This window comes from Thamnophis sirtalis, unplaced genomic scaffold (genome assembly GCF_051295495.1).
Source record: "Thamnophis sirtalis isolate CommonGarterSnake01/CBP01778 unplaced genomic scaffold, rThaSir2_p1.2 scaffold_9, whole genome shotgun sequence".
Lineage (NCBI taxonomy): Eukaryota > Metazoa > Chordata > Lepidosauria > Squamata > Natricidae > Thamnophis > Thamnophis sirtalis.
The window spans coordinates 62,551,772-62,579,232 of record NW_028261389.1 but is presented as its reverse complement, the minus strand read 5'-3'; the positions used below and the strand labels follow the sequence as shown (position 1 = coordinate 62,579,232).

The 27,461-nt window shown below is 39.1% G+C and overlaps 1 long non-coding RNA gene across 3 annotated transcripts; it reads right to left on the bottom strand.

The window, feature by feature from the left end:
- Window positions 1-11,166: 11,166 nt before the first annotated feature.
- LOC148044163 (uncharacterized) lies at window positions 11,167-27,461 on the bottom strand. Of its 3 annotated transcripts, XR_015697622.1 has the most exons (7): window positions 27,392-27,461; window positions 26,387-26,512; window positions 21,589-21,680; window positions 16,755-17,909; window positions 16,417-16,498; window positions 15,201-15,293; window positions 11,167-13,296 (listed from the first exon to the last, which is right to left on the bottom strand). It is a non-coding gene; the product is annotated as an uncharacterized LOC148044163 (long non-coding RNA). The 3 variants fall into 3 exon arrangements; XR_015697623.1 differs by having other exon boundaries at window positions 21,589-21,946; window positions 26,387-27,461; XR_015697621.1 differs by having other exon boundaries at window positions 26,387-27,461.

The following is a 27,461-nucleotide window of genomic DNA, read 5'->3' as shown; positions in this document are numbered from 1 at the left end:
CAATTAAACACTATCCATGGTCTTTCATCAGGGTTGAACAACACCTTTTTTCATGTTACTGTGTTTGGCTGCCTGTCTGGAATTTTCAAAATTAAAGTTTTGTTTACTTATTTTAATATTTTTCTCAAAAGCAATGGCCAGGGTCAGACCAAGCAATCTTCTAGTACTGCTTGATGTGAATACCAAAGACCATCTAAATTATTCTGGCATTGGAAATTAAAAAAAGAAAATCTCACAAGCATCTCTCCTGCAATTTGGCAGTAAATATCCAATAGGATTATGTGAATTACTAATAACATTAGTTATTAATGAACACTACTCCATAGCTAGCTGTCTCTTTGATTTCCCAGCTGTGAAGCACACCTGGCTCAACTTTACTATTGTAGCACATGGTTGGGTTTACTTTTTTCTCTCTAGTGTTTAGTTTTTAAAATTGGATGTATTGGAGACTGTGAGAGTTGCATCCCCATCTAAACCTAGTACTTGGTCCAGTGGTGGGTTCCTACTGGTTTGGACCGGTTTGGCAGAACCGGTAGTGGATTGACGGCCTGGGTCACTGGAACCAGCAGCGACCCAGGTCTGCCACACTCCCGAACCAGTTCTCTGGGTGTCGCCGTAGGTGTCGCCATCTTGTTTTCCGCTTCTGCGCATGCGCAGAACCATTTTTATTGTACTGTGCAAACCAGCAGTAGTGCCTGCCAGAACCCACCCCTGACTTGGGCAATCAGTTTCACAACAAATGTGGGGACACAAATTGCTTGAACAGAATTGCACAAAGATATTTGGTAGTTTGCTTGCCTGGCATGTAATGTTTCCTGTTTGCAGCAGTATTAAGGCAATATTTTTAGTGTACAAATACATCTCTCCTCTTTTTTTCAGTATTGTTTTTCCCCTCCTCCTTTTCCCTCTGCTCTTAAGAAACAATTTCAATAGGCATCCAAATAAATAAAAATGAAAAACTTTCCCATCTACTGCAGGCTCGCCTAAACCTCAGTGTGGCAGCACTTCCTTATAGCATTTATTTATTGTTTATAAATTTGCATTTTATCTGTCTATAAAAGACTCAAGGCATCTTAGACAAATAACAAAATATGAGTTGTAAAATATAATAAAAATACAATTAAATTAAAACCACTATTTATTTATTTGTTCAATTTCTAGGGCCGTCCATTTCAGCCAATGACACTGGACACCTTACAATTCAGAAAATATTACAAAGTTTTAAAAAACATTTAAAAACAATTAAAGAGTAAAAAACCAATAACATTAAAAACATCCAATTCATGATATACAAGAGCAAGATATTTGGCCCATTAGCAATATAGCCTGGAAACAGGGCCCTTGGCACACTCAGCAAACCAGGGTCAGAAACATAGCCAAGTTTTTAAGGCCTTATGAAAGGCTAACAAGATTGGGGCCACTCTGATCTCCGAATGGAGAATGTTCCAAAGAGCAGAACCACTGCAGAAGTAGTTCACCTTTTGGTCCTCACCAGTTGACAGGATCTGCAGCATGCCCATTCTGCTTGATCTAATTGGACAGGTAGAGACTCTCTCTCTCAAAAAAGGATCCCTTAGGTACCCGGTCCCAAGCCATGTAGGGCTTTATATGTAACTAACCTCCAACACCTTGAATTAGGAGCCGAGGTGGCGCAGTGGTTAGGGTGCAGTACTGCAGGCCACTTCAGCTGACTGTTATCTGCAGTTCAGCGGTTCTAATCTCACCGGCTCAAGGTTGACTCAGCCTTCCATCCTTCTGAGGTGGGTAAAATGAGGACCCAGACTGTGGGGGTGATATGCTGACTCTGTAAACTGCTTAGAGAGGGCTGAAAGCCCTATGAAGCGGTGTATAAGTCTAACTGCTATTGCTATTGCTATTGCTATTGAATTGTATCTGAAAACATCCCAATAACCAACACAACCAGAAGAGGTTTTATGTGTGTGGTATATCTGGCACCATTTACGACCCGTGCAATCACATTCTGCACCAGTTGGAGTTTCCAAATGGTCTTCAAGGGCAGCCCCATGAAGAATGTGTTACAGTAGTTTTGTATGGAGGTTACAAGAGTAGGAAATATTGTGAGCAGACACTTCTAATCCAGGTATGGGCACAACTGGTACACCACTCAGAGGTGTGCAAAGCAGGGGTGGGTTGCTCCCGGCATTACTTCCAGTTTGGTGCACGTGCATAAATAGATCTGTGCATGTGCAAAATGTTAAAAAATGAAAATAAAGTAAACGTGTGCAATGAAAATTGTTCTGCGCATGCGCAGAACTTAAAATCAAGATGGAGGCACCATAGGAGAATTGGTTCAGGGACATGGCAGGCCTGGGTTGCTGCCTGTTCAAGTGACCCAGGCCACCAAACCACTACCTGTTCAGCCGAACCAGTCCGTACCGGTAGGAACCCATCACTGGTGCAAAGGCCCTTCTAGCCACAGCTGCCACCTTCTCTGGACCCTCAGATTGTGCACCAATCTATTTGGAATGGTGCAACCTCATCCAGAATCAGAGATGGGAGAACCTTGTCCCTGGGAGAACCACATATTCACAACCACTCTATCTTGCTTGGGTTGAGTTGAAGGCCATTTTGCTCCATCCATCCCCAACAACCTTCAGTCACTGGTATAGGACATCCATGGCATTACTCAAGGGGCATTGGTAGAGATATAAGGTGAGCGATTGTATTAAAATCACAATTAAAAGCAATTTGGTTAATAAGTGCAACTTGATAAGGAGATGTGATTTTCAAAATTTTCTTGATTACTGAGAGATCAGAATCAAACATACTACCTTGGAAAATGCATTCTGTATCCTGAGGACCAAATAGAGAGCCAAACAAACATAGTGAAAATGTGAAAAGGAAACATATTAGTAGTAATACCACGCTCTTCCTAGTTGGAAAGTCCTACTTTCACAATGTAGTTTGGCTTTGATGCTGGTGTATGAGAAGAAGTTGTCAGTAGGGTGACAAAGCATTACATTATAGCCTAAGGAAACGTCAATCTACTACTGTGCAGATCTACAGATGCTGCTTCTTTGAAGGGTTTATTTGGCCTGATACTATAATTGGTGATACTTTTTTTTTCTTGTCCTTCTTTGATTCTTGGAGACTGTTTGGAGAAGTCTCTGCAGTTTTCAGAGGTTCTTTCCCAATGCCTGTTTGCTAGGGGATGAGAGAGAAGGACTGATCCAAAGTAACAAGCTGGCCATGTTCCTAAAATGGGACTAGAACTCATACTCTTCCTGTTTCTATCCTGGTATCTTAACCATTACACCATTAAGGGCCACTGATTTTATACACATCTATTCTTGGTGTTGGTCTAGGAAATGCAGGTGGGTCCTGCCCCATAAAATATATACATATGAATCAGTGGTGGCGGGTTGCAGGCAGTATGCCCCGGTACAGGCGTACCAGACCCTGCCCAGAGCACCGGATACCATTCCGGTACGGTGCTCCAGAGGACCCGCCCGCCCGAGCTCCTTACCGGCTTTTAAGTCTTCGGCGCTTCCACGCACATGCACAGTGCATACAGCGCCTGCCCGATGCTCCGTTGAGCAGCTGGAGCATCAGGAGACTCGCAGAGGCACTAAGACGCATGTGCGCACCCATGTGGATGCTGCCAGGCCCGTTCCAACCGTATCAGTTGGAACGGGATCCGGAACCCACCACTGATATATATGTACAAAATGTGATACTTTGTTTCAGTTCATTCATCCACATCTACCTTCAGTTTTTCCATGATCATCTTTCCAAGGCATTGACTTTAGTATTCGTTCATTTGTTTTGTAAAATGTGTCCTGTTATATGGAAGGTGGAGAATTAAGGTAAGTAGAACAAAGTTTCAAAATTTAAAATAATAAAATAAATGCAAAGCTACTTGATCAAAAAGCACAAAAAAGATGATTTAACACATCAATGTTCTAGAATTGCTAAGGTTATCAGAAATGAATAGATTGGATTAAGATACAGTACATTGTCTTGCAAGGATCTTTGGAGTCAAGATGGCAGATATGACCAAGAAAAAAACCATTTTTTTTTTCAAAATGCATGTTGCATTTAATACATGTTTCAAAGAAGCTAGGCTTTCATTGCATGGTTGCAGTCACAATCTTGATTTTTTTTTTAATGTCCCTCCCCACCCATGTCCTTCTGAGATTAGTAAAAATCCTAATAGCAATACACTCATATAACCATAACTCCATGCGAAATTATACACCAAACAGGGTGGAAATATGTGTAGCTTTTCTTTATTTAAATATTCAAGATTATATAATCTTTTGTTTATTTAAAACATTTGTGTCCTATAATTTCTCAAATGGTTTATACAGTCAGCGACATGAGAAAGAAAGATAATACAAAATTAATTCCTAGAAATCTTGTTAAGGGTGATATTCTCTCTCTTTCTCTCTCTCTCTCTCTCTCTCTCTCTCTCACACACACACACACACACACACACTCACACACACACTCACACACACACAAACAAACACACACACGTTACCTAAGCCTCAAGAAGGCACTATATAAGTTTTCTAAATCTTTTAAGAAAGTTTAATACGTCATATTATACCACAGAAACAGTAATTTCAGATATGCCCAATAGCACATTTTTATAGCCATTATAGCTAAAGCGTCTGAAGAAAGTGTTTCCATTTTTATTATGTGAACTGCAGCAATGGAATCCATTCTCAGGGAACTTCTCTCTCTCTAGAATGTTTTCTACTGGGCTATTCTCTGCATAGCTTTTATATGGTGCCTGGTTGTGTGTAGCTTTTAGTTGTTAATTGGGGTATTGATGGCCGGCCCAATGCACACATTCTGGAGAGAGATAAATTCCCTTAGAACGGACTCCAGTATGAGTCCGAAGGTTTGGAAGACTAAACGGTCTCAGTCATTGACTCTGACTGGATCATGCAACATTATCTTGAGACATGTATATTTGTCTTTATTTGTGAGTGACTAAATCGCAGAGCAGGACTAATAGCCCTTGTCTTTAATGATACTGTGAATAGAAAGGGAGGAGTTTGTTACTTGCTTGTTTTTTTTTTCTGTTCAGTTTTGCCTTAGAGCAGCAGCTGAGAGTGGGAAAAGAAACAAAGAAATCTAAGTTTCCCTATCCCAAGAATTGTAGGATGAATTCTTCTAGAACAAGGAAGAAATATAGCCCATCCAGATCTCAAGAAGCAGTAACTTGAATGGGATCATGGTTTGGCTTTACTTTGTATAGCTCAAATCAAACCTCTCCCATTTCCTTCAATCTGGTTTTCGCTGAGACGTCATTGACCTTAGTCATCCTTCCACTTTCAGAGATTAAACCTTTTATTTAAACCAGATTATCATGTGGGTTTGCGTTGTTTAGTTTTGCTGTATCATCAATTCAATCTTGGCTCCCGATGACAGCCTGGGCATGTCCCTGCAGTTTTCTTCGTAATATTTTGGAACTGGCTTGCCATTGCCCCTTTCCAAGGACTGAGAAAGAGGGACTGGACTAAGGTAACCCAACTGGCTTTGTGCTTAAGACAGGGTTAGAACTCACAGTCTTCCAATTTCAAATCTATGCCATTAACCACTAAATCTTTGTGTTCTTAATAAACTCTATTATTTTAAAAGAATATTTTGCGTACTCCCTTCCTTCTGCCATCTCAACCAATGATTCTGAGCAATGAGCAATTTAAAATCAATCAAAGCAAATTTACATCTAGTACAAAAAATTAAAATGTACACAGCAGCTGAGAAGAATGTTGCACTGCATGATTTTTAGCGCAACCAGGAGATGGGAGGTTTTGGGTGAGCATGACACTGGGTGGGTATGATCTTGTGAAATTCTTTGGAAGACAAGGCTTTGTTAGTTTGACAATCAAATGTAGACTTAATTTGTTTTCCCCTCTGTCTATAAAACTTCACTACCCACATTCACCTTAATATGGGATAAGAATGAGGCTGGAGGAGGATCTGATTTGGTGTGTGTTTTTGTGGGTGCATTCAAAGGGAGCCAGTATCAGATGACACTCGGGCTCCCTTTGAATACACTTGTGCAAAACATTTCTATCAACATCAGAGCTGATCATCCTGTTCAATTTGGACATAGGTTTACAATTGTTTTAAAAGAGAATTAAACCCATGTTCAAAAAGAGTGTGCGCGCGCGCACGCACACACACACACAAAGAGTTGCACCATGAAGCACTCCTTTTTTCTTTCCCACTTCACTAGGCACTCCTTGAGCAGCTACTGATTCTTATTCAGGCTGATCTAAGTCACCAAATCAGAAATCAGTGCAGGGACTAATTAGACATGAGGGACAGTTCAGTTTGAAAGAACTGGATTCTCCCTTTGTCTAAAGCAGAATAGATCTGCAAGTGCATAAGGGGAAGGGATCATAGTTAAACTTTTATAGGGACTAAATTAACCCCATCTCAGGAATCATCTATCTGTGATGCTGAAGAAATGATAGGTGAAGTGTCACACCCATCTACCTTTCTGGGGCTTTCTGCTTGCTTTTAGAGAAAAAAGCTGCCTTAAGTATAAATTGAATATAAGATGTAATCAAAAGTATGAGAATATTGTAGAAAAAGGTTACTATGGTATATTTGTTTTTCCCATAGTTAGTTGCAAATTGGCAAAGGTTATAATTTACAATACAACACAATAGCAGAGTTGGAAGGGACCTTGGAGGTCTTCTAGTCCAAGCCCCTGCCTAGGCAGGAAACCCTAAACCCTAACCCTATGTTTGAGCTATAAAACAGCAAAGTGGGAATATTACACAATAAGTGTTGATAAAAACCAAAGTTATTTGTTGTTATGGTTATTGATAGAATGCAAATTACTGTCAGCTCCACTAGGTAGACTACACCATGAAATTAACATCACAGGAAAACTGGAACTACTTCTATGACATTGGCTATAATAAAAGAATCTTATAAGTCTGATGATGATGCATTTCTTTCCACCCCCTTCTTACACACACACACACACACACAAAATCAGGGAGGTGTCTGAGCCATTTCCAAATATTTTCTCGTTGTTCTGAACTTAAAAAAAGAATGCTTTGGTTTTGAATGCTTCCTTTTTGGTTAGGCAACAGCTTCTCCATATGTCCATCAAGGCTACCCTCCTTAGTCTCTACAATTATTCATCTGAAGTTACTGGCTTGTGAAATCAAACGAATCTAGTGTCATTTCAGCAGGCTATGAAAAGGATGAGTTTCAAATTATAGATAATCTATATTGGAATCAAGTTTCAAAAATGAGATGAGATAAACATTAATCCTCATGTTCATCAACAGACCACCCCAAAATGTCTGGCACAAAACTGTAGCAGTTTTTTGTAGGCAAAGGCTCAGTGTCTAAATAAACCTGATATGCAGGCCTTGTAAAATCTGGCAATGACAGAAGAAAAATGTGTTGTTTTGCATAATTCCTTGGATGACCCACTAAGGCCTGGCATTTAAACAGTTGGCAGTCAATGAGATCTCTGGGATTAACTTGACATTAGAATGCAAACCTACATTTAACAACAATGACACTTCTTCCTTTCTCTAGAAAAGCAGCTAACTTTTAAGGTCCAAGGCTGCTTCAGAGCTACAACTACAGCTGATGGGTTGTAAATCAAGTTTTGCAAATAATAACAGCTTTTTAACATTAAAAACTAGAATAGCTTCCTCTTAAAGCTCCGTGAATCTACATAAGCTATGATTGCCAAAAAGGCAGAATTACAACCACAGTATTCTAAACCTACATATTTTCTACTTATATGCCACTGGATTTAATTGGGCTTTTAATTAACAGTTTTATATGTTTTGTGTTCTGATCTCCCAGAAGTCACCAAATATATAGGTTTGTATTCTTTGCTGAGAGAACAAGACACAAATCCTCGTCATCTTAGAATTGATTAAATTGCTTGGCCAAGAACACCCCTGTCATTCCAGAAGAGGAGCACAGCTACCTCAAATCACAATACACACTATTGTGGAAGGTTGAATGAAGTTGTTGAAAAAGCAGTTTTTTATGATTAAAAAAGCAGGTTTTCACACTTGGAGAAAAAAGGCGATCACTTCTTTCTAAATGGACTTTTCTTTTTCAAAGCCCACTTCATGATTTCAATATGTGCACAGATTTTCTCTGTGTTGCTCTTTAATAAATGCTTTTTATTTTTATTGCACATTTAATGCATTTTGAAAACTTCAGTATGTGGTTCACATTTATCCTCAGCAGGTGGCAGCAACTAGCATATCTTAGTTGATCTCAGAAGCTAAGCCAGGTTGATCCAGGTTAACACTTGGATTGGGATCACCTGGAAATTCCAGGGCAAATGGCTAAACTGAGAAGTTGAGAAAAATATCCCATAAGAAGACCAAGTCGCTTTCTTTCGCTACTATAAAAAAGGACAGGATGGCAATCAGCATGTGTCAAGGTGAATTATTTGTTTTATTTATCAAATTTATTTGCCACCTATCTTCAGGCGACTTTGAGTTGATAATAAAATAAAACAAGCATTCAACAATTATAAATATTAAAATGAATTAAAATTACAACAATTAAAGCAAACAATTTAGTGCATTTACTTTTGTCACACACACATACACACATTAAGAAAAATCTGTCTGCTGAATTCTTTCCTATATTCTATTTGTGGATAATTATTCACTTATCTGGCTTTCCATCCTATCTTTTTCTTTCACTTTCTAGTTTAATTTTCCTATTTTATCCTATCATTAGAAACCTAATTATTCTACTGTAGTGTCTTTTTTAATTATTTCTTTCCTGTTCCTATTCCTTGCAGATTCTCATTCTGATTTGTCCACATATCTCTGGCAACCGAGGCCTTCCCATTAATCAATCGTCTAATTAAGTCCCTATTAGTTTCTATGAGAATGGTCAGCATACCTAATGGGAAAGCACCCGAGGGCTAGAAGTACTCCAGATTGGCAGAAAAGTTTCCTCATCCCAGCATAAATTGCCACTATATATTATATACAGTGCAATGTGCCAGAGGTTGCATGGAGTAATAATAGAACAGACATAGCTTGCAGGGAATTGGCCATCTCATTTCTGGATTCTGAGCAAAGCCTAGCACATCCAGCTGTATATAATACAAAAATGTCTCCAGTCATAATAGAATCACAGAATTAGGAGGAGGCATTGAGGTCACTAAGTCTAGCCTTCTGATCAGCACAGGAATCCAAATTAATGCATTTCAGACAGATGGCTACGTGGCCTTTGCTTGAAGGACACTAGATTGCTATAACATCAGCATTTCATTCACTGTTAAGCATATTGCAATCAATACATTGAAAGCAATCTGTGGTTTATAAAGGAAAATGGTTTATATAGCTGAGTTGGTAATAAAGATTAATTCATATCTTCGACAATCAAATAAAGTTAGTGCTAATAAAAAGTGACTTTAAAAAAGTATAAACAATATGTTGCTTATTACAGCCCAGCTACATTTCATTGATATGATATACATTAAAGTTGATCAATTATAATTAAAGAGAGCTAGGTATTAGTATGTTTAGTTATATGTATCTTTTAAAGATTATTTAAGGAAATCTGAGGTCATTTACACCCTATTGTACAAATATGACTATTATATATTACAAAATCCATGCTTACTATTTTCTTATTCATTTCATTTTATTGATAACTAAGAAAATTAAGGAAATTTTCATTTCAATCAAGAATAGAATTTGCCATCATCAACTAATCAACTTTCTCCACTTGATGCACCTCTGGATGGGTTGGGCTCAACTGTCAATTGTTAGAAGTTAGACTATGAGGAGAATTTATCAGTTTTTTTAAATTTTTCTTTTCAGCAACCAACCAGGGTGAATTTTTTATATGTTTACTATTGGATGTTTGGGTCATTTTTTTTTCTTTTCTTCCTTTTATGTATACATTTTTTTCTTTTTGTTGTTGTTCATACTGTTGGATGCATGTTTTTTCTGTTTTGTATTTTATTCCTATTGGTAACACACATACACATAATTAAGAGCATCTCACTTGCTCTATCAAAGAAGTGGAATACCCTCAAGATAAGGAGAATTCACTATGAGGTGACCTCATAAACAAATATATGTTTAGGGAGTAATCTACATATCTAATGGCCATCTTCCTTTTCAGACTTCTCATTTCCTCTGGGCAATATTTGAATATATAAAGCCAATGTATACCCCTCATGATCAAAGCCCAGATACAAACATACATACATACACCACTTCTCTGGGCATCTATGTAGGATAACTATATAGGATAACTATATAGGATACTTTTAACCACTGTTTTTGATTAAAATAATTTCCCAGCTGCTGAAATTTGTGTTTATTCATCATGATCCAGCTTAGGAAACTGGAGCAAGGAAATTCTTCTAACTCAATCAATATTCATACTGCCTGGGGACAATGGAAATTGTGGTCTGAAAAATCTGTACAGCACCAGAACTGAGCATCTTTTTTTTTCCTTCCTAAAACATGCTCTTTGTCTTAATGAAAATCAAGGCTGAATCAGGTATCTTGTCAGGGTCAAAGAATCAGGACCATAGGTTAAGTTTCAGTTCAGAAGGTTTATTGTTCACACTTATACACAAGAATCCAGTCAAGTAACAGCACTAAATTGGTACTGGATAAGAGTTAACAGAATTCAAGGGTGTAAGTGTTTTTGCGTGTGTGTGTGTGTGTGTGTGTGTGTGTGTGTGTGTGTGTGTGTGTGTGAGAGAGAGAGAGAGAGAGAGAGAGAGAGAGAGAGAGAGAGAGACAGACAGACAGACAGACTTGGATCGCTTGTGGGTATTTAAGGACTCCAGATCAATTCCTCTCTTGACTTTGGCCCTAGGCTCTGTCTTTAAGTGTAACAGAGTTGGAAGGGCCCTTGGAGGTCATGTAGTCCAACCCCCTTCTCACGCAGGAGACTTATACTAGGGATTCAAACCACCGACTTGCCGACCTTTCTGATTGACAAGCTCAGCGTCTTAGCCTCTTCTCCAGCTGGCCTCCCCCACCCCAATTTCCATGGCTTCATTGTAGTTGTCCTTCCCCCCCCCCCCACTCCTCCCTTGTTGCAAAGCTGTTCAAAATCTGAGTTTGCACAGGGGAGGCAGTGAAGCAATTTGAAAAGGACTTCCCCCCTCCCACTCCTGAAACAGCCGTTGAGAGTTCAAGTGGCAGTTGCTGCAAACAAGAACACAGTTAGGCCCCTCCCCTTCCCCCTCAGAGCTTGAAGGGCCAGCGTAAGCAGTCTCCCGGCTTTCTCCTTTAACCAGTGGCTGGTTAATTGCCTCCCCCTTTCCTTCAAAATAAAAATGAGGTGCTCTGAGGTGGGAGAGGGCCCAAAGAAAGCCTCTGAGTATGAAGCAAAGCAAACTACTTCTCCGTCTGACAGGAAACACAGAGATAGTGCCATTACTTTTGGAGACAGCTTCAGTAGGAAGAGGTTCTTAATGGTTCAGAAAAGGTTTGGCCTTCTGCTTGATTTGGGCAAAGAGATAAGTTTCTTTTGCATAAATCTCTGTGAAGGATCTCGGCCCTGAAGACATCCCTATCTTATTTCTCTCAGTTCCCTCATCCCAGGGCAAAGGGTATTTCCACCAGAATACTTTTTGGAGACCAGTAGGAATAAATAGATAGGTTTTCCCACCTCCTTTGCTGTACATAGTAACTGAGTCTGTTGCTCCCTCTGGACATCAGATCATAGATATCTTCTATACCCCGCCTTTCTCCCCTCACACAAAAACAGAAAAACACTGAGAAAAGCACTAGAGCAGAGGGAGAAGACGGTGGCAACGAGGCAAAATTCAAGAAAACATGCTTAATTCATGGCAAATAAAAGTGATTCCAATTGATATTACCAGCACGTCATTTGGGTCAAATCATTCCCTTCACATTGGAAAACTGTGGAAGAAAATTTTGCAGTTGCCAGTATTTATTTGTCCCTCTGTATGTCTATTTGTTTATCATCCATTTCTTTCCTTTGTTTTCTCTTTAAGAAGACTTTAAGACAGAGGACAGCTCACAAACAATAGTAAAAACAATAACAGTTGTAAAAAGAACATTGAAAACCAGCAAAGGACCTCCCAAGTCCCCCAAACCCAAGATGTCCCCTCCTATCCATATTAGACTTAAGATGTTCACTGAGATCCAGCCTGATATTACCTCAAGAGTTCAGTGCAAAAATAAAATCAACATCAAAATTTGACCTTGCCAGATCAAGGGTATCTCTCTGTCAAAGAAAAGCTAGACTGAAATGCAAGAGACCCTCAGAAATAGAAACATCCCAAACCTGGGAGGTACTGTATGGAACATGAAAAAAACTCGCTAAAGCAGAGGTTCTCAAAATCTGGGTCATGCTTTCTAAAGAAAAATGAACAAATTTAAGAGGAGATGCAAATGGAGTAAGCCTTGTGCATAAAAAATATTGAGCTGATGTGAAAATTTGCTCCTTCTATAAAAGTGGGAATTTCCCCACTCCCCTGAATTTGGATTTAGGGTTCAGCACATTGGAAATGCATCGTGGTGTGTTGGACTGAAGAGGAATTGATATAAAGTGATTGCTGATCTTAAGGCATGCTCCATGTCATGGAGAGGGACATGGTTTGGGAGGGATATTCTCTTTCTCTCTTGTACTTCAACTTTGGGGTGCAGAAAAAAAAGTAGGGTGTCTACATGCAAGCAAAAGGGATGGAAAGGCCTGAGCCAGGGTATGGACCAATGGGACACTGCCAGAAAAACTACTTAGAATCAATTTGTGACAAGCAGAGTAAGGGAAAATGTGGAAGTAAATCACAGAAAATCATTGTGATTGTAAATCACAGTCATGTAATGTTTTGCTTAAAAGCCATAAGGATTCAATTAAAAACTAAATGGCAAGTGATGTTGTAAGGCCACCATGGTAGTCAAATGTAGTCAAGCATACAGTTTTTTAAATGCAATTTTCAGTTTATTTATTACATATTGCTTCTTGTAAGATATTTCTACATTGTTTATAAATAAAATAACCCTTAAGTAGTGAGGATAACAAAATGGTTATCCAAACTCCAGTAAACACTTCTGTATAATACATATCAATACAATATTGAAAAAGTAGAGAAAACTTGACTAATGTTTTCAAGGAAGGATACTGAAAACGTAGCACAAAAGATTGTGCATATCTATCTAAAGAAACAGTATTTCAGAGAAGAAAGCAAATAGCATAAATGCAACACGTGTCCATTCCCAGCTGCTGTCTAGATTGAATTTTGATTCTCCACCTTAGCTGCTTAAATAGGGGCGGGAAGGAGGTCACAGATTCTCTGCTGTTAGTCACCTACATGATAAAAAAGATGAGAAAAAGGCAGAAAGGAATTTGACAAATTTGGCAAATGGAACCATATGCCTTTAATCAAATGAGAATAACTGAAAGATACAGAGATATCGAAATTTAAACTCTTTGCTACATAGCTGGAAAACATATACAGGAAGTCCCCAACTTACAACAACAAGACCAAAGTTTTGGTCGTAAGTCAGTGCAGTTTTAAATTAAGTCACCATGTGACCAGTCTAAACTTTAAAACCATTTTTTACAATGTTAAGTGAATCCTATCATCATGAATTGAATTACATGGTCACAAGTCCAGATCCAGGTTATCCGATGGGGTTTTTTGGAATTTGTTTTTTGCTGGAAAATAATAAAGTATCACAGGTTGCCATATTAGGCCTCAACTGGTCATATAAATTTCAGCTGCTTGGCAAATGGGGTGGTACAGCTGCCATAATTTTGAGGAGAGCTCCCTAATAACTTTTTTCAAGTCTGTCATGATTTTGAACAGTTGTTAAGCGACCTGTTTTAAGTTGAGGATTTCTGGAATGAGGATTTCTTTGTAAAAAGGTTACAAAGCACGGGACTGTTTTTCGGTCACTTCATGTGCCCATACTCTCATTCCCTCCTTTTAATGTTCTAAATAAAGTTACCTTCATTAATGAAAGCATACATCTTTGCAGCATGCCAGATTTCACTAGGAAATGCTGCACATACTGACTAGACTTTGTTGAGCTGGAAGACACAGAAAGAAATGCATTGCACTGTTGCCAAGGTATCTTGAAGAGTAATTCTCCTTCCTTTGGCCCATCAACACCAAAACCAAGTAGAATGAGAGGAAAAAGAACTCCTCCCTGTCCTTTTGTTCCAAATCGCCTCTAGCAAAGAACTCCAGGTCCCTACAAGCACTCCCCACTTCCCTCCTCTGCAATTCTGGCCTTGGAACATTACAATTGAATATGTGTCTTTATGAAGAGATCCCTGCCTGAAGAAAAACTTTTGACAAGCCATGTTCTTATAGTACTTGATGTGTGTCCTCACAATATCCAGTAATTGTTCACAGTGGGAGATTTACCAAGAGTTTTGACATGTCATGAGATACTGTAAATGTTTGCACTGGTCAAATATTCTTCAATCTCCTTCAATAATTTTACCTTCAAAATAAAAATGAAGTGCTCTGAGTTAGTATAAGATGGGCCAACTGCCAGGAGAAATAAGGAGGTTAAACTTTCCTCTCTTCTCTCTACCTCATGTAAACCCCTTTCCTTTGATTTGGTGATCTCAGCTGAAAAATGGGTGTTATGTGAATTTCGTTGTATGGGTATACTGCGTATACATGTACAATGACAAAGTATTATAGAAAAAATCTGAAATGCCCAAGTTCCAATGAAGCACCCAGGTGGTATTCAAGGTGTGAGCTGTTTTGTAATAATCAAGCTGCAAGGTGACCAGGGTGTGGTTCTTTGAAAGGTTTTTGCTTGCTTAGTACCGCAAACAGATTTTCTATACCCATTACCAAAGAAACAAAAGACTGACGTGAATATCTTATATTGTGAGCAAAATAGCTAATCCCACAGCAAAGCTGCTAAAATTATTGTCATCCAGGAGGAAACAAGGATGGAGAGAAGCAGAGAATTCAAATTCAATCAGGCTTCTCAAGCTCTTCCTCTTTGTCCCAGTCCCTTTTGACCTGCTATTCTGCTACATTTGATCTTTCAATGTAAAGAAAAATTACCCCTAGCTTAAGGACCTTTCTCCTGGGCAGTTTTTGAAAGCTGCATTCTGTTTCTCTGACAAACTAGAAGAGCTTCTGCTAAACCTTCTGAGAATCCAGGGGTGGCTTTTCCCCTCTCTCCAGTATCTTCCTATCCTCCTTTTTGCCAACTATTTAAATCCCCCTCCCACATATTTACCATCACAAGACTATATAGGTTCTTGTTCCTGGACACTGATAGGTCAGGGAGGCTGTGTGGTGTCTTCTCCTTGGGTCACAATTGCTTTTTCTTCTAGAAAGGAAACTTAAAATGTTACTGAGACTCCATTCTGAGGAATCCCCCCCCCTATAATATTTAGTTTATTCAAAAATAGTTAAAATTCAAAATATTAACAAAAACAAAAGAATAAAAAACACAACAAACAAGGCATTAAACAGAAAAGGTATCTTAAAAAAAGAAAAAAAGATTAAAACACACACACACACACACACACACACACACACATACAGACATAATATCCTTCCAAGTTGAATGCTGATTAATATAATACAACAGTGTTCATTTGCCACCCCTTGCAAAACAGGCCAAAAGAATTTTAAATTACTAAACTACTAAATACAAATTGTTAGCCTGTCATCTACACAATATGTCACAGTAGTGAATACACCCCCTCTCATTTTGTAAATATTTAAGTATATCTTTTCATGTGACAACTGAAAAAAATGACACTTGGCTACAATGTAAAGTAGTGAGTATACAGCTTGTATAACATTGTAAATGTGCTGTCCCCTCAAAACAACACAACACACAGCCATTAATGTCTAAACTACATATTAACCCTAATTTGTCCCAGATCAAATATCCACCTTTGTTTCTTAATTTAACCTCTTATCAATCGATTGAATACAGTAAGTCCAATCTCCAAAGCCAATCTATCTCCACCCTTCCAAAAACAGATGATTGTTCCCCAATTAAATAAGTCAACTTGCTATTCTCCTTCAAACCCCTTAAAAAAGACCCATTTGCTACTTAACCATCTAGAGAGTTCTCTATGTTATATAATGGCACATAGTTGAGCTTCCAGAAGAGGTATGAAGTAGTGTTTTTACCATTTTTGCAACAAAAAAAACCCCAACCTAAAACATGATGACATTACTATGGTATGCTGCAATTGGTCATAAATTTTAGATGGTTGCCAAATATGATCATAGGAGACGGGGCTGATGTAACTTTGAAGACAGGTCATAAATAACTTTTTAAAAATCTGTCATGACTTTGAACAGTTGTTAAATGACTGCTTGTAAATTGATGATTACCTGCACCCCATTGGGAATTCAAATTGTAATGTTGGTTTTCTGTCACTTTGTGTGCCAATACCCTCACCCTCTCCACTTAATGTTCTAAATAAAGTTACCTTCATTAATGTAAGTATACGCCTTTGCAGCATGCCAGATTTTCCTGGGAACTTCTGGAAATGCCTGCTGGACTTCATCGAGCTATAAGATAGAGAAAGAAGTGACTCACACTGTTGCCAAGGTGCCTTGGAGAGTAATTCTCCTTCCCTTGGCCCATCAACACAAATATTATCAGCAAGACAGCCATTCCAGGGACTTCTTAGTCCACTGTCAAGTGGAATCAGAGGAAAAAGAACTGTCCTTTGGTTCCAAGAGAGAGGTTATATGAGGGTGAGGTCCCAAGAGCAAAGAGGGACTCAAAGTCTATAGTTCATGAAACTTTAGCTTTGCTACCTACATTGATCCTAGGATGATGGTTCCCACAGTAGAGGAGCTGGTTCAATACAGCAGAGAACAATCTCCATTTGTGTGCCTCGAAGTGAACTGAAAAAGGACATTTCCTCATTTTTTAGAATCAAGAATGTCATTGCCAAAATATAGGCATGCAATTGATAATAAAGTCTTCTCTCCACCATTGGAACCATCCTGTGCCTCTAATATTGCTCCAGTATTCTTAAAATCCAGCCTCTTAGAAGGAGAAAGCTTTGGGATGCATATTTCAGAAAAGAATTCCGTCATCGTCAGCCATTCAGTCATGTCTGACCTTTCACCGCTCTAAGGGTCACCAATCTCCATGCCTCTCTGTCTTGCACTGCCTCCTTCAGATCTGCTATGGTCATCTCAGTGTCATCTTTTATACTGTCTAGCCAGGGGTGCTAGGATGGCTCCCTCTCTTTTTTCGGCTGATCACTCCAGTCTGGTTGACTTTTTGAGTGAGCCCGCTTTCATGACATGACCAAAGTATTTTCAGCATCTGTTTGGTGATCTTGGCTTCAAGTGGTATTTTGGGTGAGGACTTGTTTGTTATTTTTGTAGTCCATGGGATACATAATAGTTGCGTCCAGAAAAGAACTCTAGATCCTGGTCCCCTTTCCTCTGCAATTCTGGCCTTGAAACATTAGTTGAATACACATCTTTAGGAAGAGATCCCTGCCTGGAGAAAAACAACTTTTGTGACAAGCCATATTCTTATGGCACTTGATGTGTGTCCTCACAATATGCAGTTATTGTGGATAGTTTGACAGTGGGACAGTTAACAGGAGTTTTGACATGCAAATGGTTGCATCTCCTTCTATCATTTTACTTTCAAAATAAAAATGAAGTGGTCTGACTTAGTATAAGATGGGCCAACTGCCAGAAGAAATGGGGAGGTCAAACTACCCGCTCTTCTCTCCACCTCATGTGAAAAATCTTTCCTTTGATTTGGTGACCCCAGCTGAAAAAGTCGTAAATGGCTATGGTCCAAATGAAGCTTCTGGGTGCTATTCAAGGGCAGTCCGATGTGAAGTGTGTTATACCAATCAAGCTGCAAGGTGACCAGGGTGTGAGTGACTTTCTGAAAGGCTTCTCCCTTCTCAGTTGCTGAGCACTGCAAACAGATTTTCTTTACCCACTACAAAAGAAACAAAAGGCAACCTGATGTCATATATTGTGAGCAAGGTACCTAGTTCAGCAGTGAAACTGTTGAAATTATTATCACCCAGGAGAGCCTGGCAGAAAGCAAGACTGGAGAGAAGAAGAGAATTCAAGTTCAACCAGGCTTCTCCAGCTCTTCCTCTTTGTCCCAGCTCCCTTTGACCTGCTATTCTGCTACATCTGGTCTTTCAGTGCAAAGAAAAATTACCGTCAGGTTAAGGACCATTTTCGTGGGCCAGTTTTTGAAAGCTGCATTCTGTTTCTCTGATAGACTAGATGAGCTTCTGCTAAACCTTCTGAGAATCCAGGGGTAGCTTTTCTCCTCTCTCCAGTATCTTCCTATCCTCCTTTGATTGCCAATTTGCCACCCATTACCATCTCCCTCCCACTTAATTACCATCACAGCAAGACAGTACTGGCTGTTGTACCTGGAATCTCATTTGGCTGTTTCACAAAGGGTGGGCACTATTATTGTAGTAATATATTAATCAGTATTCAAGTAGGGGGTAACATTTATGTGATGGTTTTTTTTTCCTTTCAATACACTTTTTAATGTCTTGATTGTTTTGTGTTTTTTGTATTTTAACTTCCCTTTAATTAAAATAATACAGAAAGATTTAAAAAAGGAGAAGAGGCAGAAATGGTTCCTTCGTGGAGTAGTCCATTCCTGAAGAAACTCTTTTTCTTTTCCTCTCAAAGTTCCCTCCCAACCCAAAGTGTGTACTCATCACACTGCTCCACTTTGTTCCATATCAATCACAAATCGGATTCTTTTGTCAGGAGGCCAGCTTGTGTCATCCAATTTACATGTTGGAGGACTTGTTGCCCTGGCCTTCCTTGTTTTTTCTCCTCAGAAAAAAGAAATCCCTGAATAATGTCCCAGAACACAGGAAAAGGAATCTAAGGAATTAAAATGCACTAAAACTAGACTTATTTTGACTCAACTGAACACAATATCCTATAACAACATCCCTGTGGTGGAAAGAAGCCAAAGTTAAAAAAAAAAAAAACTTTTGTGATGAACTGTCGATTTAATCATGGTGTGTTCCAAAACTATATGAGTTTATCAAATATAAAAAGCTTTCCTAATTCAGAGGTTAAGGATGCTATGTGATCCCAATCAATTGGAAAAGTGGCCATCCCAGTCTTTTAGGACCACAAAAGATTAAAAGATAAAACTGCTCCGGAACACATTTACCCCATTTCCTAAGATGACAACAAATACCCAGCCCTGGACTATCCCAATCCTCTGAGAGGTTAGCTACAAAATGAGTACAGTTGCTTTGAGTCCAGCAGCTCTTGAGAAAGCCAACTTACTGGAAATGGAACTTTTCACTCATTGACGACAGGTAATAACTGAGAGTTAAATTCAGAGGTAGATGGAGGAGGATACAAAGGCCTTGGAGTTTCCAAGAAGACTCCAGACCTCCTTGCCATTAAGCATTGTGAGGTGGTAGCTGCCATCCTTTAGCTCAGCATTTCTGCATACCAGAAATGCCAAGCCAGTGTCTTTGGGAAGTTATCCTCTAAAATCACAAAACAGCCTATTTTCCATTGTATTGCTCAGGAGGACTAGCTCTTTGGATGTAGGCTGCATCTTAATGTGGAAGCTGCATTAAGTTAGCTGCTTGAGTAAAACTCACTAACTTTTGGAAGCATGTTGTCTGTGGATGTCCCTCTTGGGCCAGCTCACACTTTTATTTCTGCTCAGATGAAGACACTTCCTGTTTTCCTCTACCAAAATATTAAGATAATTTCTTACTATTGGAAATTATTTTTTTATAGCACTCTTTGGCCTGGTTAGTCTAAATTTACAGTCTAAATTTGCCAGTGTGAATTTAAGATTCCTGGCAAATTGTTGAGGTATTTCCCAAAAGGCAGAAAGCCTCAGGGGAAGGCATGGTGGTCAGAAGAGCTTCAGTAGGAATGGGTTCTTGGTGATTCAGAAAAGATTTGGCCTCTGCTCAATCTCTGAGCTGAAGCGAGCATTTGGGCAGAGAGAGAGAGAGAAAGTTCCTTCTGAATAAATCTCTGTGAAGGAGCCCAGTCCTGAGGGAATTCCTTCCCTACCTTACCCTTCTCAGTACCCCTTCCCAGGCAAATGGTCTTCTCGCCACAATGCTTTTTACAGATCAGTAGGAATATTTTTTCTCCTTTGCTGTACATAGTGACCAGGTGTGTTGCTCCTTCTGAACAACTTTGAACATAGATGTCTTCTACAGTATGTCTCCTTCCCCATATACAAACACCCCCTCCCCCCAAATAAGAAGAAAACATTAAGAAAAGCACTAGAGCAGCTCTTCTGAAGACCAACTTACATCTTGGAAGACATCTTTCTTGGTACTAATTGACAACTGATAATTAGTGACAGTTGAGCCTGGATTAATGAAATCGTAAAGCCAACAGAATTCCTATGGAAATGATAGGCTGGGGTTTTTCTTTCTAGGATCAGCTCCCTGTTATTTTGGTTTACATGCAGAAATCTTTTTTTGTATGCCAGAGAACTGTTAGAAAGTGCTGAGTTTAAGGACAGAGCTCTTTGTCTTTAAAATACTCCCCAGGTTTTTAACTACAGACCTCATTTTTCATACAGCAATCCAAGCCAGAAAAAAATGTATTCATATTCACATTCTACCCAAACAAAATATGGTGTAGCTTCATGATGCTGGAAGCCCAAATCACATGACCCTCTTTTAGACATGTTCCCAAGGATCCAACTCAAGAAAGGCAAAATATCGGACTTTTTGATCCCTAGCTCTCCTAGTGTACAGGGTGGGGCATAACCTTTTCCTAGGGGGTCACAGCAACACTTGTAATAACAACACAAATAATTCATACACCATTCGAAAGCCCATCAAAAACTGAGTTTATTGACACGATTTAATAGTCAGTATGACCACCATTAGCCCTTCGAACAGCATTCAAACGAGGTGGATAAGAACACAACAAATCTTCAAACAGTTCCATTCGATTTTCCAGATTTTTCAACACAGTTTCCAAATTCATTCTCAAAGTTTCAACCGAATATCGATTTTGACCTTGCTCCTGAATCATCAGAGCTTCCACTTCATCCTTAATTATGGCCCCAATGTTCTCTGCCGGATTGAGATCTGGCGAATTTCCCGGCCAGACGTCATTGCCCCAAAATTCGACATTGTTTTCCTTTAACAATTGCTGAGTCGCATTTGCACGCATGCAAGGAGCTTTGTCATGAAGAAAGACAGCCTCACCAACCACCAAGACATTGTCTGGATCACTGAGAAATGGAATGACATTCTCCAATAAAATTTTCTCACGGAAATAACTGCCATCCCAGGATTCCCCTTTATCCTTCAAAACCCAATGCAGTTTCTTGGCTGTGAAAATGACGAAAATCCCGATGCAAGTCGAAAGGCAATGCATTTTATTCTGTCAATGATCCTTTGTTCTTCCGAATCGAATTTTCCAGCCATTCTTAAAGCAAATTTAACATTTAATAGCTCATTCAATTCAGTTTTTTATGGGCGTTATGGAAGTTGTAAACTGCTGTCAATCTTGCTGTGACCCCCTAGGAAAAGGTTATGCCCCGCCCTGTAGATTCCCCCTTAGTATGGAAGCTCTGTTAAGGCACCCACTTGAACAAGACTACTTATTACTGCTCTGTTCTAGCTACTTACCTGGCAATGTCCCTATGGTCCACATCACTGCTCAGCCTTCTTCATTCTTTTTGCTTGGATGAAGATATCCTTCTTTTTCTTCTGCATGCAGTCTATGTACACAGGAAAGAGAGAGAGAGAGAGAGAAAGAAAGAAAGAGAATATCCCTCTCCAACCACATCCCTCCTCAAGACTTATCCAATTTGCATTACCATGCTGCTCCACTTTGTGATATAATTTTTGTCTTTCTTTGGCCAGAAAGATTGCCTGTGTCCTTCAATGTAGAGTTTGAAGGACTTGCTGGCCTGGCCTTTCTTTTCTTTGTCCCCAAACAGCATTGGAAGACTTTTGCCGACAACGTTCTCGGAATCTCAAGAACCTAAGAAAAAGAATAGAATTGACTAAAACTTCTCTTCCAGACTCTACCTGCTTTATGTTTTACCTGGCAGGAATAGCATTTGGGCAAAGAGAGAAGCTCCTTCTGTGTAAATCTCTGTGAAGAAGCCCAGTCCTGAGGGCATCCCTTCCCTACCTCACCCCTCTCAGTTTCCCCATGCCAGGTAAAGGCTCTTCTCACCAGTGTTTTTTGGTGACCAATAGGAAAACTTTTTTTCTCCCTTGCTGTACAGTCTCTAGGTGTGTTGCTCCCTCTGGACAGCTTTGAAGATCAGATCATGGATGTCTTCTACTGCCTGCCTCCTTCCCCACACATAGACAAACCTTCCACCTCCCAAACAAGAAAATAGAGAGAGAGAGAGCAGCCCTTCTGAAGACCTACTTACATCTTGGAAAACATCTTCGCTCTCCTTCACTTTGCTCTCCTCAGTGACCCCTGGCAATTGGTGAGCTTTGACCCTGGATGGATGAAGTCCTACCACCAATAAAATTCCCAGAGAGCTGAAGGGGACCTGCTCCACCTTTTCTGCATACATTTTTGGCAGCCAAATATCTCTAGAACCTAGAAAGAAATCTCTCCAGCTGCCTCTTTCTCAGCTTTTGGTACAGAAGCCAAAGCTCTTTGTATGGAGCCTTTCTAGAGACAGCGCCCTCTGTTCCTTCTGTTTAGGTGCAGATACCTTTTTCTGCAGGCCAAACTTTTGTTAGTTGGTGTTGTTTAAGGACAGAGAAAGAGCAGAGAAATTCTCTCTTGAGGTGTTTAACTTCAGACATCATTTCTCATAAAGTAATTCAGACCCCAAAAAAATATTTATAGAAAAGATTCTACTCAAAGAAAATATTGCATAACTTAATAATGCTGGGCCCCAAATCACATAACTCTTTTAGACTAGTTCCATCACATAACTCTTTTAGACTAGTTCCAGTATTGAGGGATCCAGTTCTTAAGGGAGCCAAAGGATCAGGTTTTTCCCCGTTTATTCAACAAATTGATAAACTGCCCCTTAAAATGGTGGCTTTATTAAACCACCCATTTGAGCAAGACTCATGATGATAACTCTCTGCCAGTAACTCTCTTTTGTCCTTTAGTGCACATCACAGCTTCCCCTCTCATTTCTTTCTGTTTGCATGAAGCAAACAGTTCCCCCCTGCTTTTATATCTGTACACACAAAGTTCAAGTGGAAGAGAGGGAGAGAAAGAGAATATCCCTCCCCAACCAGATCCCTCCCCAAGACACAGATAAATCAGCAATCACTTGGTATCGCTTCCTCTTCATTCCATCTCCACATCATGGTGCATTCTCCCTCATGCTAAATCCAGACTGGGTGTTGGGGATGGGGAAGTTCCCATTTTTATAGAATATATTTTTCTCAAATAAAAGCAATATGGTGCTGTTATTGTTTTAAATGAGGAATGAATTCACCAGCTGAGTTTTTCTAGGGTCAAGACTTATCCAATTCGCATCCTCTCTTAAATTTATTCATTTCTCCCTGTTTGAAAACCTCTTTAGAGATATTTTCATGTTCTGTACAGTATCTCACAGTCAGTCTCTTATATTTCAGCTAACGTATCCCTTGACTATGGCATACTCTTGATCTGGCAAGATCAAGCTTTGAAGTTAATTTTGCTTTTGCATGGGCTACGACTTTTCCTGCCACAGTTGTTAATTGAATCACTGCAGTTTTTAAGTTAGTAACACGGTTGTTAAATGAACCTGGTTTCCCCATTGACTTTGCTTGTAAAAAGGTTACAAAAGGTTATCACATGACCCGGGACATTGCAACTGTCATAAACATGAGTCAGTTGCCAAGTGTCTGAATTTTGATCACATAAACATGGGCATGCTGCAACCGTCATAAATTTGAAAAGCTGTCTTGTCACTTTTTTCAGTGCCTTTTTGTAACTTTGAATTGTCACTAAATGAATTGTAAGTCGAGCATTACCTGTATTCTATTTCTGTTGGTCTCTTACAGTTCAGCTTCTTTATCCTTGTCTGTGACAAACCCTTGATCTGACAAGTTAATTTTGCTTTTGCATGGAAGTGTTGAGGTAGTGTGAGGCTGGATCTCAGGGAAGTTCTCAAGACTAACCTGGATATGGGGGAATGACTTGCATTTTGGGGGAATTGGGAGGTTCTTAGCTGATTTCTATGTCTTTTTACAGCTGTTGTTGTTTTTACTATTGTTTGTAAGTGTGTTCATAAACAGACAAGCAGGCAGGCAGACAGACAGAGGGACAAATAAATTGCTGATTACTGCAATTTTTTCCCTATATAGTTTTCCAATGTAAAGGGAATGATATGCCTCAAATCTGATGTTGATAGTATATTTCTAAAAAATGGAACTCATCCTCCTTGTTTCTGAGGTCTATATATGTTATTTCTATTAATTCGTCACTGTTTCCTTCTGAAATTAAAAAAATATATTTTTATTTGCCAAATTTAATTTGGTACTTCTAGTGGAAGAGCTGGAAATAAAACATTTAATTTTGAAAGAGCCATCATTTCAACTGCCACAATTCAACTCAGAATATTTAAATACTTTTATCCCACTTTGTCATTTCTTTATTTTTTTCAATATTGGGATGAAATTATTATTAAATAGTTGATTGATATTTTAAAAATATTTATAGAGATTTGAAGGAGTTTCTTTCCATAGGTATATTTAAAATACTAGCTATCTCACTTAGTACTTTAGGAAAGGGATGGAAGAACATGAACTTTAACTTTTGAAAAAGTATTGTTAATCCCGAAGAATCAGGCCACATGTTAAATTCAAAATATTTATTGCTCAGGCCTACAAACAAGAATCTAGTCCACTAACGGTCAGCACTAAATTGCTGCTAGTTAACTGAATTTAAGGGGGGATGGACTTGAAACATGTATGGACGTAACAATTCTAGGCAGAGTCTTCTCTTGACTCACTCAAGGCTCTGCCTCTTCTTCACCTACACCACCCTCTCCTCCAACTCTCCTCCCCCCACATCAATATTCTATGGCTTCTTTGTAGTCATCCTCTTCTTGCATGGCTTTTTTGAAATCTGAGTTCACATGGAAACCTGACAGGAAGTAAGCAGTAAGCAGTTTCAACACTCTTCCTCTCCCACTTATGAAATGGCTAGAGAACCAGGGAGCAGTTGCTGAAAAATGAGAACAGCATTGAACTTCTGAACTTGAAGGCCAGAAGTTCAAGACCCATAGCACGCCTCCCCTTGGATGTGCCCATAGAGGCTGTAGATAATTTTCATCTAATTTTTCTCTTTGATTTCTTTTTTGCTCCAAAGACCTACTGCTAGGGTTTCTATAACATGATTAAATAATAAAGGGGAACATGGACAGCCCTGCTTGTTACATTGTACAGTAACAAAGTCCAACCCCCTGCTGTAGCAAAAGACCTATACTATTTCTGATAAATGGCTGTCCAGCCTCTTCTTAAAAGCCGCTAGTGATGGGGCACCTACAACTTCCAAAGGCAATTTGTCTTTTGTGACTGGGAATTGCACAGAATCATAGCTGCTAATTCTAATCTAGGCATTGATAATATTATTAGTGTCAGGGTTCCAAGTAATATACTCATGGCAAATAAAACTCCAAGGCAAGTGTTTCCCTAAAGAACAGTTTTATTAGATACATATTGGCATAGACTGGTGAAAACCAACTCTAATGGTTCCTGTGGTTTTCACCGAATTAAAAGTAAAAGTTTTCCCTTTTTCCCAATCAGTCAATCACATGGTCCAATCAATGCGCTGTCCAGTTACTTGGTAACTTCACTACTCCTCTCTTCATCCAACTGTGGGAATGTCCTTGGTTCCCAGAGAAAACTATTTTGTTTTGGTTACTAACTCCTCCAGCTATCTCTATTCCCCACTCCCTAACCCTCATCTCTATAGTGAATCCTCAAAGATGGCTTGTGTCAGGCCAGTTCAGAGTTGACAATTAGTTCTACCACATTGTGACAGGCCTCCCAGGTAAACCTGGGAGAAACATGACTAATTCTACCTTATTGTAAGACTACATTAATGGAATCTTGAAAGTCCGAAGGTAGGCATTTTGACTGAACTTCTGTATTCTTTATCTTGTGTTTGCCTTAAATGGGTGGTCTGGAATTAGGGACATATAAAGGTCCCATAGATACAAGAAAGACACTCTCCTGTGAAAAATCCTAGTCTATCCTCAATAGAGTTCATGGATTTGCAGTATGTTTCATTGTTCCTCTATCCTGGGGAGATGATAGTTAGCCAGTGACAGTTCAAACAAGCAGGTGAAATTTAGGCACCACATGGAATTTTGTCCCAAGCTTCTAAACAGCCTAAGAAGAGACAAATTACCTGGCAAAATCAGCATCAACCATATATTTGATAGAAGAAAAACCCACATTTGCAGAAATTCAACTATCTCTTAGTCCAATCTTTCATACTACCAACCTGCTGCAGCATATTAAAACCGATTATACCATAGTTGGCATCTGCTACACAAGACACGCAGTCTCAGTGCCATCTTTGAAACTCAAAGGAGAACTTCATAGTACAGAGGTCCATTCTTCCAATGATCTAGAAGCAAAAATACCAGGATTTACAGTAAGGTCATAAAGTACAACAGAGCAAATTCAACTATTACAAATAATTGCTGTAGGTTGTACATGGAACAAATGAAGGGCCTTTCCTTGAGACAGTGGAATTTTTTTCATCCATCTTTGAAAGGTAACTGTATACTAACTATACTATACTATACTATACTATACTATACTATACTATACTATACTATACTATAGTTACTACTATATAGTAACTGTATAGCTGGATCGATAGAGGAGGGTGGGAGGTGACAGCTCCTCTACTGCTAGGTCACCTGCATGGAAATGAAAGGTGAAAAAAACTAAGGAGGGAAGTTGATAAATGGAAGGGGACTTTATGGCTCCAAACAAAGGGAGAAAATCTGAAAGACAAAGAGATATTAAAATTTAATCCGTTTGCTACATAGGTGGGAAACATATACAGGTTTTCTACCTATGGTAGTTTTCCTCAACTTATGACAGTAACTGAGCTCAAAATTTTGGGGTGGTAAGTCATTGCAGTTTTAAATTGAGTCACCACATGACCAGATTTAATTTTACAATCATTTTTACAACAGTTGTTAAGCGAATCACATAGTGGTTAAGTCCCAATGTAGATTATCTAGTGGCTGTTTTTTGCCATTATTTTAATTTTGCTCTAAAACAACAAAAAAAATCTCAAAGAGTGATCATGCAAACATTGGATGCTGCAAATGATCATAAATCTGAACTTATTGCCAAGTCCTCGAAATGTGATCACATGAGTTTAGGGTTGGTGTGACTGTCATAACTAAAGGGGCAGGTCATAAGTAGCTCTTTTCGAGTCTCTCATGACTTTGAACAGTTGAACAGCAACAGGTCGTAAATTGAGGATTACCATTGGAGGGTAAATCAGATATGCTATTGATTTTCTGTCACTTTATGTGCTGATGTCCTCACCCTCTCCT